Source organism: Adiantum capillus-veneris, chromosome 22, assembly GCF_014529385.1.
Source record: "Adiantum capillus-veneris isolate H3 chromosome 22, ASM1452938v2, whole genome shotgun sequence".
In the NCBI taxonomy this organism is placed as follows: Eukaryota; Viridiplantae; Streptophyta; class Polypodiopsida; order Polypodiales; family Pteridaceae; genus Adiantum; species Adiantum capillus-veneris.
The window spans coordinates 46,397,703-46,412,873 of record NC_140952.1 but is presented as its reverse complement, the minus strand read 5'-3'; the positions used below and the strand labels follow the sequence as shown (position 1 = coordinate 46,412,873).

Here is a 15,171-nt window from a genome sequence, read left to right as displayed (position 1 = left end):
TCGTTTTTTGATGTTTTTTAATGTTCGGTTTTTGGATTAGAGTGTGTGATAGCTTGAAACGGGCGTATCGCTTAGAGGGTCGTGGTGTGCTTTACAGCACAGTGTTTGGTTACCCGAAGCTCCGTTGGTCCTCAAAAAGGTCGATTTTTACCTACGCGTGAGACTAAAATACGTAATTTTAAAGAGGGACTGAGGCCTAAGCCTGAGCGTGGGCTTGGGCTTGGGCTTGGCCCTGGAAAATATTTCCGAGCCTAAAAAATAATTTATTTATTTTTTTTCTGGGGGATAAGGTCGCCGCGGTTGCGTTGTACACGCGAGCACACACACACCTAACCTACCTACTTACAACTAATAGAGCTATTGTTACACACTAACACACTACTACATCAACTCATTAGCTAAACTAATTATTGTACTTTACACAGAACTAACATTATGGATCTACTACCTTAACTCTAACACCGTATCACAGAGAAAACACCTTATGAATAGAAAAAACAGAGTACCTTTCAATACCTTCTTAACAAAACAATACACAGCAGCAAAACAAACTCCTTCTTTACACACACACCTTCCTTCTCTACCTTTCCTAGATCTGAAATTGCTCCACAACGCAGCACAGAGTGCCTCTTGAGCTTAGTGCAGGGCGATTCCCCGACAGCGGTGCCAAAAATGTGGGCTTTTGCAGCACGTATCAAAGCAAAGGGCCTTGCCTAGCACTGTGTGTGAGCCACAGATGGCTCCAAGAACACAACTACCCTAAACTAGTAAGCTCAAAGATGGCGATGGTGTGTCACTCACCGCTCTACGCTTGTTGTCGTGGAGGATTCCTCGCCGCGAAGAAGAAGGAGCCACCGTTGCGCCGTGCTCAACCGCTTCACCGTCGTCGTGCTGTCGTTGCAATGCTCGATCACTCTCTCTCTCTCTCTCTCGCTCTCTCTCTCTCTCTCTCACTCTCACTCTCACTCTCTCACACATACACACACACAAGGAGATGAAGAAGAAGAACATGGAGATGGAGCAAGAGCACTCTTCAATTGCACAAATGAAAGAATGAATGATTTTAGGTTTAGGTGACTTTTATATGAGCTTGCCCATTCACACGTAGGTGCCCATGCAAAGCCAACTAACCCTTGAAGGTTCCAGTTAGAGTGCACCTCTCATCGGCGATCACTCTTACCCTTTTCCTATTGGACCGACAAGCCCGGTCCCTGACTCTACCAAATAAATAATACGGCTTTTGTTGTCGTAGGTGACAGGAATGTGCGTGAGGGTTAACACCAACCCACCATAATTAATCACCTAGGTATCAATGATACCTATACATGAGTACGAAGAGATTAGATCCTTCAATACACTCAAAAATTTTCTAAGAAAACTCTAGATAATTTTCTCAATAAATGTGTTTTTTATTGACATTGACTCCTAGCATATTTTGAAGTACTAATTGACACGCTCAATTTGACCATCAATTTGAGGGTGATCATCTAGCCTAAGATTAAGGGTACCTAGCTTTTGAAATACTACACTCCAAATATGTTCAAAACACCCACCACTACAATTTCTCACCACATATGAGTAGGAAGGCCATATTACTTTAACACATTCACCATGAATAGTCTTGCTAACTCAAAAGCCTTGGTTGTAGTCTTAGTAGGAATAAGGCTATACATCTTGATCAAGTGGTCTATTCTCTACAATAGAATCATGGCCACAATTTATAGTAGGTAGACCCACCATAAAGTCCATAGATATGCAGACCTACCAGGGATGCAAGATAGGTAGGTGCCTATCTTAAGCCACTCTACCTTGCTTACCTAACACTTTTCGCAATGTAACACATATTCTTGTATGTCCTTGTGTCATAAGTAGAATCACCTTCTAGCTAGTGTATATGTATTCCTAATACTAGGATGACTTGCACTTTCACTAACGTGACACTCAAAAATATTTTGGTTCCTAGTTTCTAAGTCCAAGGTTCCACATACTTTCCTCTTATGCAGCAAGTTCCCATCTTAGAAGAAAATTTCTTCCATTTTTGTAATTTGTTGCATGCTAAATCCAGACTGCATGTAGAGTTTTTTTTTAACACTCCTCTAAAGCAAGAAGGATTCCTCATTCTTACATAATTGTACACCATAACATATGATTGATCATGTTCACAAGTACCGAGAGAGATTCCAAAGACTCACCCTTAATTTTGGTGAGAGGAAGAGCATTGAGCTTTGGAATGCAACTTAGCACATTAGCTAGACCATTATATTGTTACTTACAATATCATGACAAATATTTGTATTTGTGATATTCCTATTGATCTATAGTTGTTACGAATCCTCAAGCAGTGTGAGTAGTGAACCACTAGATACTCTCATGGTCAAACACCATCTCAAACTTTGTACCATACAAATAATGCCACCATTTATGTAGTGCGTGTATAATGATACAATTTCTTTTTGTAACTAAAGTAATTATGTTGGAATCTATCTATTTTCTTACTCTAAAAGTCTATACATCTACCATCGCTTCTCCTAAAGTCTTGATACTAGGATTAATCTCTAAAACAAAAGGCTTCTCTAAATCCATGATATCTAGAATAGAGGTAGTAGCTAAAGGTGTTGTAAGATTTTCAAGGAAATCTGTTGCTCTTGAATAGGGGTAGTAAAGCTATCTCGTCTTTCCAACATAAAATGTTAGCCTGGATCCTTTGCTTGGCCTATTATAGGCACAACTATCATGGCATATTCCTTAATGGATTAAGTGATAATAACTTGTTGTACCAAAAGGATTTGAAGCTCTTCCAAGCTTTACAAAGAAGACCACTTCAATATACCCTCTGTATTGCTCAAGCCTTACAAGGTTGATTATGCATATCCTCTTAATTGTAATTGTTAGGTAGAATCATATGTCCAAGATATCGAGACTCGAACTACATGAAATTGCAATCTTTATTGTTTAGCATATAATGCATGCTTGTGTAGCAACTCAAAAATTTTCTAATCTTTTTTTTTTTTTTGAACAAGTGTAACGAGGGATTTCATCAAGAAGAAGAATGAAAACTTCTCCAAGTGCGGTTGTAAGACATTATCCATAAGTGTCGCAAACATGGTTGGTGCATTAGTTGAACCAAAAGGCGTGACTAAAATTCATCATGCCCAAACATGTTTCTAAAGGTTGTCTTGAACATATTCATTGTATTGATTTGTACTTGATGGCATCTAGAATGTAAATCAATCTTACCAACGTACCTAGAATTGATTAAAAAATCTCATCAATCTTCAGCATAGGGAGCTCTTTTTAGTTATACTCTTATTCAATTCTTATATTGTATGCACATGCATAGTGTTCTTCTTCTTCTTTGAGAATAATTAGATCAAAGAATCTAGTGAAAAAGAAGTTGTTTGGATGAAACTCCTACAATATTGTTAGCAAGATGACAATCCACTTCAAAGTCTTTAGATTGACAGCTGATCCTCTAGGCTAACTAATGGGTTTCGTGTCCTAAAGTACATTAATATTATGTTGCACCGACCTTTCAATTGTAAATCATCTATAGATACATCCTTGTAAACAAATAATAATGATAATACTTAAAGTAAGTTTCTAACTTTGAGAAATAGAATCACAATTGATATTATCTTCAATATTAGAATCAATAGACATATGGTACAAGGAATAACACAAATAAATATATTATGTTTCATTTGCCACTAATAAATTGCAAATCCAATGTACTTAAACGTGAAGAAGGGAGTATATTCTTTTCTCCCAGTACTAAAATGTGAGTGCCCTCATCATAAAACTAGATTGAATATATTGGTAACCTATTATGAGTGATGGCAGTAGACCATAAATCCATTCACCCAAACACCACATTTACTATAAACATATCCATAACAAGGAAGTCCAACTTCATTGTATGAGATGGGTGGAGCCAACCTCTTAAAAATTGTATTTGACACCCTGCAAGCATTAAGTGGTTTACCAATCAAATCAATGTAAAGGGTCACAAGGCTAGATGGATAGAGATCCTTCGAGAATATAATTGCTCTTTACACTATCGTAAAGGTCGGTACAACGTGGTAGTCAATGCTTTAAGCCACATGCTAGAAATTAGTGCTCTTTCTTTCACAAAAATTACAAGTGAATTCTTGGCCTCTGTTATAGGGAAATGGGAGCAGGATTCGTTATATAGCACGTTGTGGAGTCATGTAAAAATGAGGGATCCTATTCACTCTAATGGGTTTATGGGAGTGCATCAATAAAGCAAAACTACAATGATGGAAGAGTTTATCTATCGAGGCTGCTCCATAAGGGGAGAGCATGTGTATCCCTAGATTTAGACACTAGGCACCAAACTCTTTTTGAGTTTCACGACAATCCAAGTGCCGGTCGTCCTCGGAAATATTCAAAAGACATATGCTCTAGTATGAAGGAAATTTTACTAGCCAGGTTTACAGAAGGATGTACATGAGTATGTGATGGATTGTCATACATTTCAAGTGACAAAGTATGAGTGTCTCAAGGTAGATTGGCCTTAATAGTCATTAGAGATCCCAAACCAAAAATGATAAAGCATTTCTATAGATTTCGTTGTTGGTCTATCTATGATAGTTTGTGGCCACGACTCTATTTGGGTAGTAGAGGACCAAAAATTTGATGGCCATTTCTAGAGAGCAGTAGCATGTAAGCTCAAGACTACTTTTAACTTAAGTATAGATGATCATTCTTAAATGGATACACAAATTGAGGGGAGTTAATCGGGTATTAAAAGATGTGCTATGAGCTTATGTTAGTGAAAAGCTGACAAATTGGGAAGGCAAATTTGCTACAATAGTGCAAAGCATGTTCCCACCGGGTTTAGTATGCTAATGTATGGTTATCAACCTCGGCCTCCCATGGCTATCAAATTATCCAATGAAAGCATACATTTGGCTGAAGATTTCTTAAAAGAACATTTTGATATGCTAAAGGTTGCTAAAAGCAATGTTAAACAAACTCACCATTGCTATAAGAAGTTTGCTAATGAGAAATGCTTCCAAGTCTCCGTCACAAAGGGAGAATGTGTCTTTCTCAAGGTTCCAAAGCATTCAAACAATTTAAAAACTAGGTCCACACTTAACCTTTCACCTAGGTATTGTGGTCTGTTTTAGATTCTTAAGAAGATTGGTGAATGTGCTTATAAACTCGACCTACTAGAACATTCCAAAGTTCACCGTGTCTTTTACACCATCCGTCTACACAACTGGTTAGGGCAAGCACTTTATGTCATTGATTCACACATTCTAGTTGACATAATTGAGCCACCCTCTCAACTTTATGAGCCGAGAAAGATTGTGAATCACCATACGTTACAAACACTTAATCATGTTCGTCAAGCAAGTCCTTGTCAAGTGGAAAGATAAACATGAGGAGGTTGTAACTTGGGAAAATGTTAGTGTGCTTAAGAAGCGGTTTCCTGCTTTTTTTTGATATTTTTGAGGATGAAAACTCTTCTCCGCAGGGGGAGTAATGTCATGACAAGGGTAGGACCAAGGGGGGCATGGCCCTTTCCCTAAAGGTAGGTTAGAGGTCTATAAAAGGGATACCATTTAGGATTTGAGGAGGGCAAGATGAATCTTATCATATATCAGATTTGGTGGCACAGCTATATGCATGCTATTATCATAGAAGACGTTTGGGGCTTGAAGGACTAAAAAGATCCATACAGTTCCAGTGAGCATTGTGAATGATTTTCTTACATAGCCCTTGGTGGAAGCTTGGGCAAAGTCCTCTATTAGAAGATAGCAAACCATGCAAAATCACGTCACAAATGTTGTAAGAAGCTAGATAGAATTTAGCATTGCACTTGTTGTTATATTCATTTTGTGAATGTATTTATATATCAAGCTTTTTGCAATAAAGGCCAATAATTGAAACAAATATAAGTAGGGTTTTGTACAATGTTCGGGTAAGGTAATGCAAAGAATCGTTGGGCTTCACGGTTCCAAAAATGCATGCAATAGAGCTCTGTGGATGGTAAAATGGTCCTACCCTAATGATTCATTGTGAAATGGTCCTACCCTAATAATTCATTGCTAATATTTTCTTCTAAAATTTGAATTTAAGCTATATAACCATAATTTGGTAACTACCATTGTGAGGAGTATAGACATTGACAACTCTTTGGAGAGTCTCCAAGTTGTGAAGACCACTCTAAAGACATCATGAAGAGAATAATGTTAAGAAATTCAATGGCCAAGGTTTTCATCTCTGAAAAACCAAGATGAGAGAGTATTTGATGATGAAACATGAGGTTAACTGTGAAGGCTTCTCTACAAAAGCAACCTGATTTAGATTGTACCCAAACTCGAGCATTTTCATCCTCAATTACCTCTCAATCGGCTATTTAGGATGAGCAGGCTTTATGGATGATAATCATAGAATTGCACACAAATTATGTCCACTTTGTTGATGAGTGTACAAGTGTAAATGAAGCTTAGGATGTGTTACAATAAAATCTTGGATTTAGAACTAAACAAAGCAAAGTAAGCTCAAAAATACAATTTTACAAATTAACCATGGAGGGTGAAGGCATTGCTAGCTTTGTCAATAGGCTCAATAGAATTGTCACACAACTTACTTTTATGGAGTTGCAAGAAGATGACAAAGTCCTTGCTCTTCTAAGAGCTATATAGTCACTATACTCGAAGAAAAGGAACCTTACCTAAGTCACAAAGTGAAATAAACTTATTAAAGGAGGAATAAGGAAGAAATGCAATCCTTTTTTCTTCTTTTTAAAAAAAAAGCAAAACTCACAATTGTGAGTGAATTATATTGAACAGCTCAAAAAATTACAAGGCCGATGTAATTATGGTCCCTGGAGGAAGAAATGCAATCTTCTTCAAAGGAGGATTTTATTTAACCTCAACATCCAAAACAAAATGCCACACATGTAAAAAGTTGGGACACATTTTCAAATATTATTGCATGCAAGTGTACTCATTGTGGAAAGAGCTTGGTTGGTTGAGTACTCGATCATCGTGACCTGAGTCATGGATTCGAGTGTGGCCAAGCGACCATGATAACGCTCACAAACATTTTATATTGTTTTGCATAGGACATGTACGATTTGCTATCAAAAAAGGATTATAAACCTTTTTTTTTGGCACCCATGATATGAGAAAATTTTGACATCCAAACCATGATATGAGCCATCCTCGACACGGAAACCTATGAACTATTTTAACATTTGTGATATCCTAAACCCAAAGGGAAGGATGATGGGAATGGCCTTCAGCCTCTTAATGTTTTTTTTTTTTTTTTAAATAGCAAAACTCACAATTGTGAGTGGATTATATTGAGCAGCCCAAAAAATTACAAGGTTTTGTATACTCATGTTAAGCCATGACAACATCCAGGGACCATAATTACAATGGCTATCAAGATAGGCACCCCTACCACCCCGCCTCATTCTAATAACTTTTATTTACCAATGGCCAAGATTTGCTCCCATCCTAGGCATTCCATCTGCTAACAACAAGGCACAAGTAGTCCTAAACCAATCCTCCGAGTGATGCTTGTGCCCAAGTGCCCATATTAGCACTTTGCTTTCTTGTATAATTTCTACGAAGCTTGCTGTCTCAAATCCTCCTTCAAAAACACGGCGGTTCCTTGTCTACCATACATTATGAAAGAAGAAGTATCTGACGATCTGAGACCTGAATTTTTCCCTCCACGGCATAGGTCAGTCTTGAAAAAACTAATTTTCCATGTTCTCTGGACCCACTTGCATACTTTCCCTGCGAGGCCTTTTATAGCTGGGCGGTCCATGAATAGGTGGGCCAGATCTTCACTAGATAACCTGCACCCCAAGCATCGATCTGACCCAATCCCTCTCTCCTGAATCTTCACCCCCGTCGGTAAAGCACCCCAAACAACCTTCCATAAGAAAACCTTAATGTTAAGAAAAAGTGATGAGATGGTTCGGTGCACACGCGAGGTCGCTGCAAACGAGGTGCTGCAAGCTTTGCTCCCTGTGCTCCTGCACGCGGCCGTCTCTGCGTACCCCTTGGCTCTCTTTCTCCCTCCGGTGCCCTGCGCTTCAGCAAATCCCACTTGCCCTTCCACACCTTGCGTGCTCACCACAGCGCAAATCCCACTTGCCCTTCCACACCTTGCGTGCTCACCACAGCCGGGCGATCATCATGACATCCTGCCCTGCAAACGGAAAGAGAGAGAGAGAGAGACACACAAAGTTGCAGCTCTCGATCTTCTCGAACCTATGGAGCGCACGTGCCTGTACACACAGTCCGCGCACCGCTGCCCTTCCACCCCTTGCGTCCTCACAACAGCAGCGCGAGCATCAGCACATGCTCCTCTTCTTCTCCTTCTGCTGTAATAATGGCAGCTACAATTCTGCGCTGCTGGTCCTGATCCGCATGCAGCCGATCTCTGTCTCCTCTTGTGTGCTATGTGTGTCATATGCTGCTCACGAGCCCCGCGTTCCCATGCCAGCCTCATCCTGCCTGCATTCGGCCAATCCTTGCAGATACCCGCGCCTCTTTAGGCAGGCCTTCAAAACCCGCCATCACTGACGACGATGCCATCGTCTGCTCCATGTCCTGTCGCTGTCTGGCTTTACAAAGGCAGCAACGGCAACCCAGCTCCGCCGCCCTCCCAGAGAATCGTAGCTGTAAAAGAATCCCCTTCGCCTCGACAAGCGGCATTGCTCTCTCTCTTCTCTCTCCCTCTGTCCCCTCCACGTGCTGGCCCCAACATTTTTCTCATTGAAGGCATTAGAGTATCTACACAGATTCTCAGTAATGTGACGTGCTTCCAAAATCGTGGCCACATATTTGGCCATTTGGTGCATGTAAAATTGAGGCCCTGTGTCAAAGCCCATTTGAGCAAAAGTTAAGTCTACTATGACACAAATTAAATTAGCTTCTTCCACGTGGCTTGGGAGCAGACTCCTGAAGCACCCCACTCATGTAAAGAGCTCTCTACCTGCCACATGCCTTCTAGGTTGCTGTATTGTTTTCTCTTTACGGTAAGACGTCATAAACGAAGAACAGAGACCATTGGTTCCTTTACAAACAAAACCTTCTACTTTAACTAACTCTGGAGGGGTGTTGGTCTTAAAATGGAAAACCAATCATACGGGCTACATATAATGTTCTTGAGAAGACCACCACTGGCACAAAGAGACCCGCCTATACCTTTCATCGTTCAAACAAACCGACAAATTACTAAGTGCAGTAGATAAAATTCCATTGTAGTCCTAGAGACATGCCCGAGACATGCAGCATGTCCTTGAATCGATATAGAATGAGGTGGCCACTCCAGGAGCACCCAACTGTGCGCAGAGAGAGAGAGAGAGAGAGAGAGAGAGAGAGAGAGAGAGAGAGAGAGAGAGATGCAAGCAAATTGCTCGAGTCTCGTTCTGGGTGGCCACAATATGCAACAAAGATAGGCCGCCGAGAATTAGTGCTTGTCATCATCGTCAATGTGCTCGAGAATTAGTCCTTGTCGTCCTCGTCCTTCTCTCTCTCTCTCTCTCTCTCTCTCTCTCTCTCTCTTTTGTTTTTTTAAATCAAGGGAATCCCATCACATGTACTACTATGTAATCACACTGTCACATATGGAGGGCCAAATGACACATCCACATCGTCATTACACTTCAACGAATTCGTTTCTCATGAGCTCGTAACTGCAAAAAGGTACCCTCAGCTCCCGTCCACGACCACAGAATAAAGATATAAGGCTATGGTCACGCGAGGCTTAGTTATTTGTAACACAACCCACAAAATCTGACAATGTGCAGCCTTCTCACCGGCTTAGTATTGCAACTATGCCTTTCTAGGCATAGTTTTGAAACTATTCCAGATTTCAAGCTGTTAGCCGGCTCTCTCTCTCACCTGTCTGCGCCTCTCTCTCTCTCTCTCTCTCTCTCTCTCTCTCTCTCTCTCTCTCTCTCTCTCTCTGTGTGTGTGTGTGTGTGTGTGTGTGTGTGTGTGTGTGTGTGTGTGTGTGTGTGTTCTCGGTTGCATTTTGAGTTGCCGTACCTGACTTCGTCAGGGCTGTCAAGACTTACAAATTATTAAGTCTCGCGTGACCATAACCTAAGAGCCAACAAAAAACGATGGCAATCATTTTGTAGACGCCCAAAGATTCAAAGACCCCAGCTTGTATAAATAGCCCACGAAAATCAATCACGGCTAATATATATCCTGAACCACTCTACTGCATTTGCTATCCTTCAAGTGATATATGAAGGCCTAAGAAGTCTTTTGGACATGTCGACAACTTTGATCATGTAAACCTTCCTTTCATGCATGGGCTAACTTCATCTGATGGTGATGACTCAAGATTTCTGCTCTTCCTCTATCACATCCACCTTACTCTCTATTTCTTCTTTTGTTTTAATTTCAGCATCTTCATCATCACTATCTGATTCGTCACCTCCATCACCCAATCCTTCCATTCCTCCGTTCCCATGTTGAAGTCAGAGAAATCATTCATAGATGGTAATTGTTTTCCATCTGCAAGAAAAAGCCTCTTTCACCATTTCTTCTCAGCTTGGATGAGAACGCAAAACACGTTCCTTAGACCCACACTAATCTTGCTCTCCCCCACATTTGTTTTATCAAACAACAACAGGTAAAGGTCGTAAGAAGTGGTGTTTATGATAAAAGATGAAATCTTAGACATATTTCAACAGTGGTGTTTATGATAAACATAGAAGTAGAGACATATTTTGACCTTGAAAATATGACTCAAAATATGGTGTGTAGCCGGGGGAGAGAGAGAGAGAGAGAGAGAGATGTAACAACGGCATGGGATTGTTGCGCAGCTAGGAAAGTTGTATTCTTTAGAAATGAACTCGGAGACCAATGGGGTAGGTGGGTAGCAAGGCCACTTGGAGGCAGCTATGGTCGTGAAGGGCACACATGACTTGGGCGAGAAGCCCTGGTTTGGTGCAAAAGGGCGCTGGCATGCATCAGTCAGAAACAAAGGAGACGCGGGCAATGCTAGCAGCTTCTGTTGGCAAAAGGTTGTGTACGGGGCAGGCAAAGCAAGGCTCATGGATGGCAACATGATCACCCACAACGACCCTAGTTATGGAGAGAGAGAAGAAGGGGGGGCGGGATGTGGATGCTGCTCGTCTCTTCTTTGCAGGTGCTTGTTCGGGCAAGGAAAGTCTCTCTCTCTCTCTCTCTCTCTCTCTCTCTCTCTCTCTCTCACACACACACACACACACACACACACACGTTCTCGTTTGTGGCTCTTCGCCTCCCCCCTCAAACGGCTCTTCTTCGGGCAAGGAAACTCTCTCTCTCTCTCTCTCTCTCTCGTCTCTTCGCCTCCCCCCCTCATATGGCTCTTCACCTTCTCGGCAGGCCAACGTCGCGGCTCGCGATCACATTTACCACCGTCTCAACCTCTTTTTGAGCCAACTGGCATGCCTAAATGGCGCTCGTGCTGGCGAGAGCTCAGAGCACACCCTAGGCCGGATAAAGCTTATGCTGGCACATGGCCGCCTGAATTCCTTTCTTCTTTCTTCTTCATCTATAGTATAGATTGCTAAAAGATATGCTCGAAAGAGGTAAGGTCCACACCTTGTTTCTCAAGAATTCGAGAAGGAGGGCAAGGTGCTGTACACGTGGATTGCCATGATCAAATCTAGTGTAAGCCAATGCGGAGGCAACACGAATTGACCGTGTGGGGCTCGGCACTCGCAAGATATTTTCATAAAGCGTCGAGAGCTAGGCTGCCCAAAAAGTGTGACCTTGTGCTTTTCTCTTTACTCGCCCACAGCTGTCAACAGTCTGCCTCTTTCCTTGCAGGTAATCCTCGCTTCTCCTCTCGCCACATTTTCTTCGCCATTTTGGTCTTGCTCTTCTGCTTGCTTTTCCGCCGCCCCTGCATTCTCTGCTCCCATCCTTTTTGTCGTTGCAAATCATCACAATTGTTGTTGCTCTCTTCGCTTTAGGTTGTCTGCTTTTGTTTTCTCGCAAATGCCTGCTATCGTTCAATTCAAGAGTGTTTTTGTTTAGGATCCCTGCCGTTTTTCATTCTGGGCTTTCGCTGGTATCATGATTGATACGAACTGGTTTGTTTAGGGTTTCTGATGTGCCATGATGCGGATTCTTGCTGGTATAGCAAATTATCGTTTTTGGGGGTTTTGAAGCGTAATATATGATGCAAAATGCATTTGTTCAGGAGTTCTAAAACGGCTTAGGTTGTGGTTTTTCTATAATACGAACATATATTTTTAGGTACTATTCTACTGAGGACTGGTGGGCTTAAGATACTTTGTTGTATATAATCATGATGTGTCATAATCGACTCAGAATGTGCTTCTTAAGGTCTATGCAGTGAGCTATAGCTATTGAATCTATGCTTCTGTATGGTATGCAGCCTGCATGTGTCATTGATTTGTTAATCTAGCCTGCATCTGCTAAAGTGTAAAGTGTCAATTCACAAGTACGAGCAGATTTTTGTGGATGTAGATTTGGTGTTTCTGTGGAGTTCTTTCCAGGCAGAGCACTTCAAGGATATTTTCTTGCTGTTGCAGGTACCCATATTTTATTCTAAACTGATATGCGTTAATCTATGCCATTGTCGGAGTTTCTGTGAATTGTAGCAGCCAGGGGGGAACAAAGGTTGAGATAGTTGAGGTTTTTTGGATTTACCAGCGAAATTTTGAGGTTGTTTTGGCTCTACCAGAATTTCTCCTGTCAGAATTGACCCTTATTTTATAGCTTTCAAGAATTGGTGCCATCTTTCTGAAAGATTTTAACATCTTTGGTAATCGTATTTGGTATTGCTGCCAAAGAGAGGGTTGAGCACTTTGGTACTCTAGCTAGCCCTGTGTACACGACATTGTACATCAAAAGTTTGTGCTTCATTGATAAAACTGCAGGCAGTTTTTGCTCAACATCTGACCTTATTTCAATAGTGCAAAACTTTGACAAGTTCATACACTAGAATTGTTAGCTGCAGAATCCAAATTTCGTTCTGTATCGAAATGGTGGAGGATGTAATACCTATGCCGTGTTTGGCGCAAAGAGGAGTGGAGCAAAATGTTGCAGAAAGAATCCAAGAATTTTTGGTGCGCAAGGCCCCTAATGCTGTCTATCACTGCAATGGTGGTGATAACAAGACCTACACAGAGGCCCCTGTGATATATAATCGCATTGGCTGCAGCAATGGTAAAGCTACTGCAGGTTTGAAGAGGGTTCGCTTGGAAGGTTGTTGTACAGATCTGTCCGATGAACGTGTGCTTTCATTAGTTGCTAAACACGCCAACTGGAACCCTTTTTTCATCGGTTTCTTGTCATGTTTATGCAAGAAAACCAGGGCAATTTCAGATCGCCATCTTTGGCGCGAGTTCTGTCGATCTCGTGCGCCGAAAATGGTGTCTGACCTTCTCGTTGGCGCCAAAAACAGGCAGATTGATGGTGGATGGGGGGCGCTTGGTAAGCTTTTCCTTTATTGTGCTGGCTGCTATCAATCGGCTTTATCCTCAAACCACCCAATGCAGGCAGTTGCCGGTCATTTTGTGCATAAGACCAGATTTTCGTGTACATCAGGTCGTTTTTTTCTGATACCAAAGTGTCGAAGAGATATTCTGTATATGTCTGATCCATGTGAACATGCTAATAGTCCAGAGGATGTCGGGTTGTTCCGAGGAGTATTCAGAAGCTTTGACAAATCTGAAACCAAGAAGCTTCTCACTCTAAAGAGAGTGCCAATAAGCAAGGGTGAGAACTGTCCGTATTGCAAAGCAGGGGTATGGAACATGAAGCGTGCGCAGATGATTCCCAAGAGTGCAAGTACAAGGCTGGCCGCTTTCAATGAAAACATAGACTATTCTGTTTGCCTGAATGGCCACGTGAATGGCAGATGCACGTTGCTACACCTCTCGGAATCAGATGAATCTGACGAGGATAAGTAGAAGTACAGTTTTTTATATTGCTTTGCTTATCGATTCTGCCGTTTTGTTAGCTATCGGTTTTTTCCTTGTTCTTTCCATATACTACACTAACTACATATTATCGCTTTTGTTTTCTGCTTGTTTGCTTCATTGCTGTTGCCTTGCCTCTTCTTCTCTCTATCAGCATGTTTTTATGATATTGTGGAATGATGGGGGTATTGAGCTGTAGAATCAGCCTTGTGCTGTGTATACGGCACGTGGGATCTTCTTGGCATACGCACAGCATGCTCTTCGACTATCTTGAGAGACCTGCCCTTTTGTACTATAGTTAGAAGTAGCACCTTGGGAAACTGACCGTGCATGACACATTTATTGTATGATATTATGACTTTGCATTTTGCTGTACATGAAACAATCTCTTTTGCAGTCTGTGAAGAGCATTGTCTACCATTTTACTGCATGTTTGGTGCACTGACTGAACAAGATGGTTTGTATGCCTGTGCGCTGCCTCCCCTTTTATGTTTGGCTTTGAGCGTGGCCAGTGTGGTCAGTGATTGCTGGAAGAATATCAATTTCTCAAGAAGGGTGGATGTATTTGGCCCAAGGTACCGGGTTCAACCCGGTGCCAATGGAACAGAATGATGTACCATCGCATACCTTCTATATATGTAGTAATAGTAACTAGCCCATCCTCTTGTAGAGGATATGTGGGGTCCTTGTGGAGTGATTTGCTCCATTATAGTCAGCCCTCTACATTTAAGGTGGGGACTTATAAAAGAAACCAGCTGACATCGGTGGTTTGCTTGGTGCTTTTTTTTTGTGCTCATCATCACCATCTGTTTTCCTTTTGCTAATCACCTTCATCCCTGTTATGTGGCGTGGCACATTCCGACACTTGAACTACTTTCTGAGTAATATAGAGCCCTTTTGTATGCTCCATACAATTGACCAACATTTTTGATAACTATATCTCTTAGCAGAGCAATGAAGAAGACCGGGGGACACGTAGAAGCCGCATGAAACTCTTCACCAACCGCACACATGGGCTGCCCCTTTTTTCCACAAATGTAGCCACTGATATAGGAGTTAATAGACTTCCAATTTTAATCACGCTGTTTATTAAGAAATAGGAGCATGAGATTCTTCACCAAAAGGTATTAGCAATTCAATGCATCAAATCCTAAACCTTGCTCTTACCCATTCACCATGGATAGCGGCGTATGTTCATATCCCCAGTGATAATTAGATGCCGG

The 15,171-nt window shown here is 41.5% G+C and overlaps 1 pseudogene across 3 annotated transcripts; it reads left to right on the top strand.

Moving 5' to 3' along the window:
- The first annotated feature begins 11,705 nt into the window (after window positions 1-11,705).
- Window positions 11,706-14,726, top strand: LOC147429273 (EID1-like F-box protein 2 pseudogene; annotated as a pseudogene). Of its 3 annotated transcripts, none has more exons than XR_015185824.1 (2): window positions 11,706-11,825; window positions 12,557-14,726. The product of XR_015185824.1 is annotated as an EID1-like F-box protein 2 pseudogene, transcript variant X2 (transcript). The 3 variants fall into 3 exon arrangements; XR_015185823.1 differs by having other exon boundaries at window positions 11,782-11,825; window positions 12,476-14,726; XR_015185825.1 differs by lacking the exon at window positions 11,706-11,825 and adding an exon at window positions 11,832-12,135.
- Window positions 14,727-15,171: the final 445 nt, after the last annotated feature.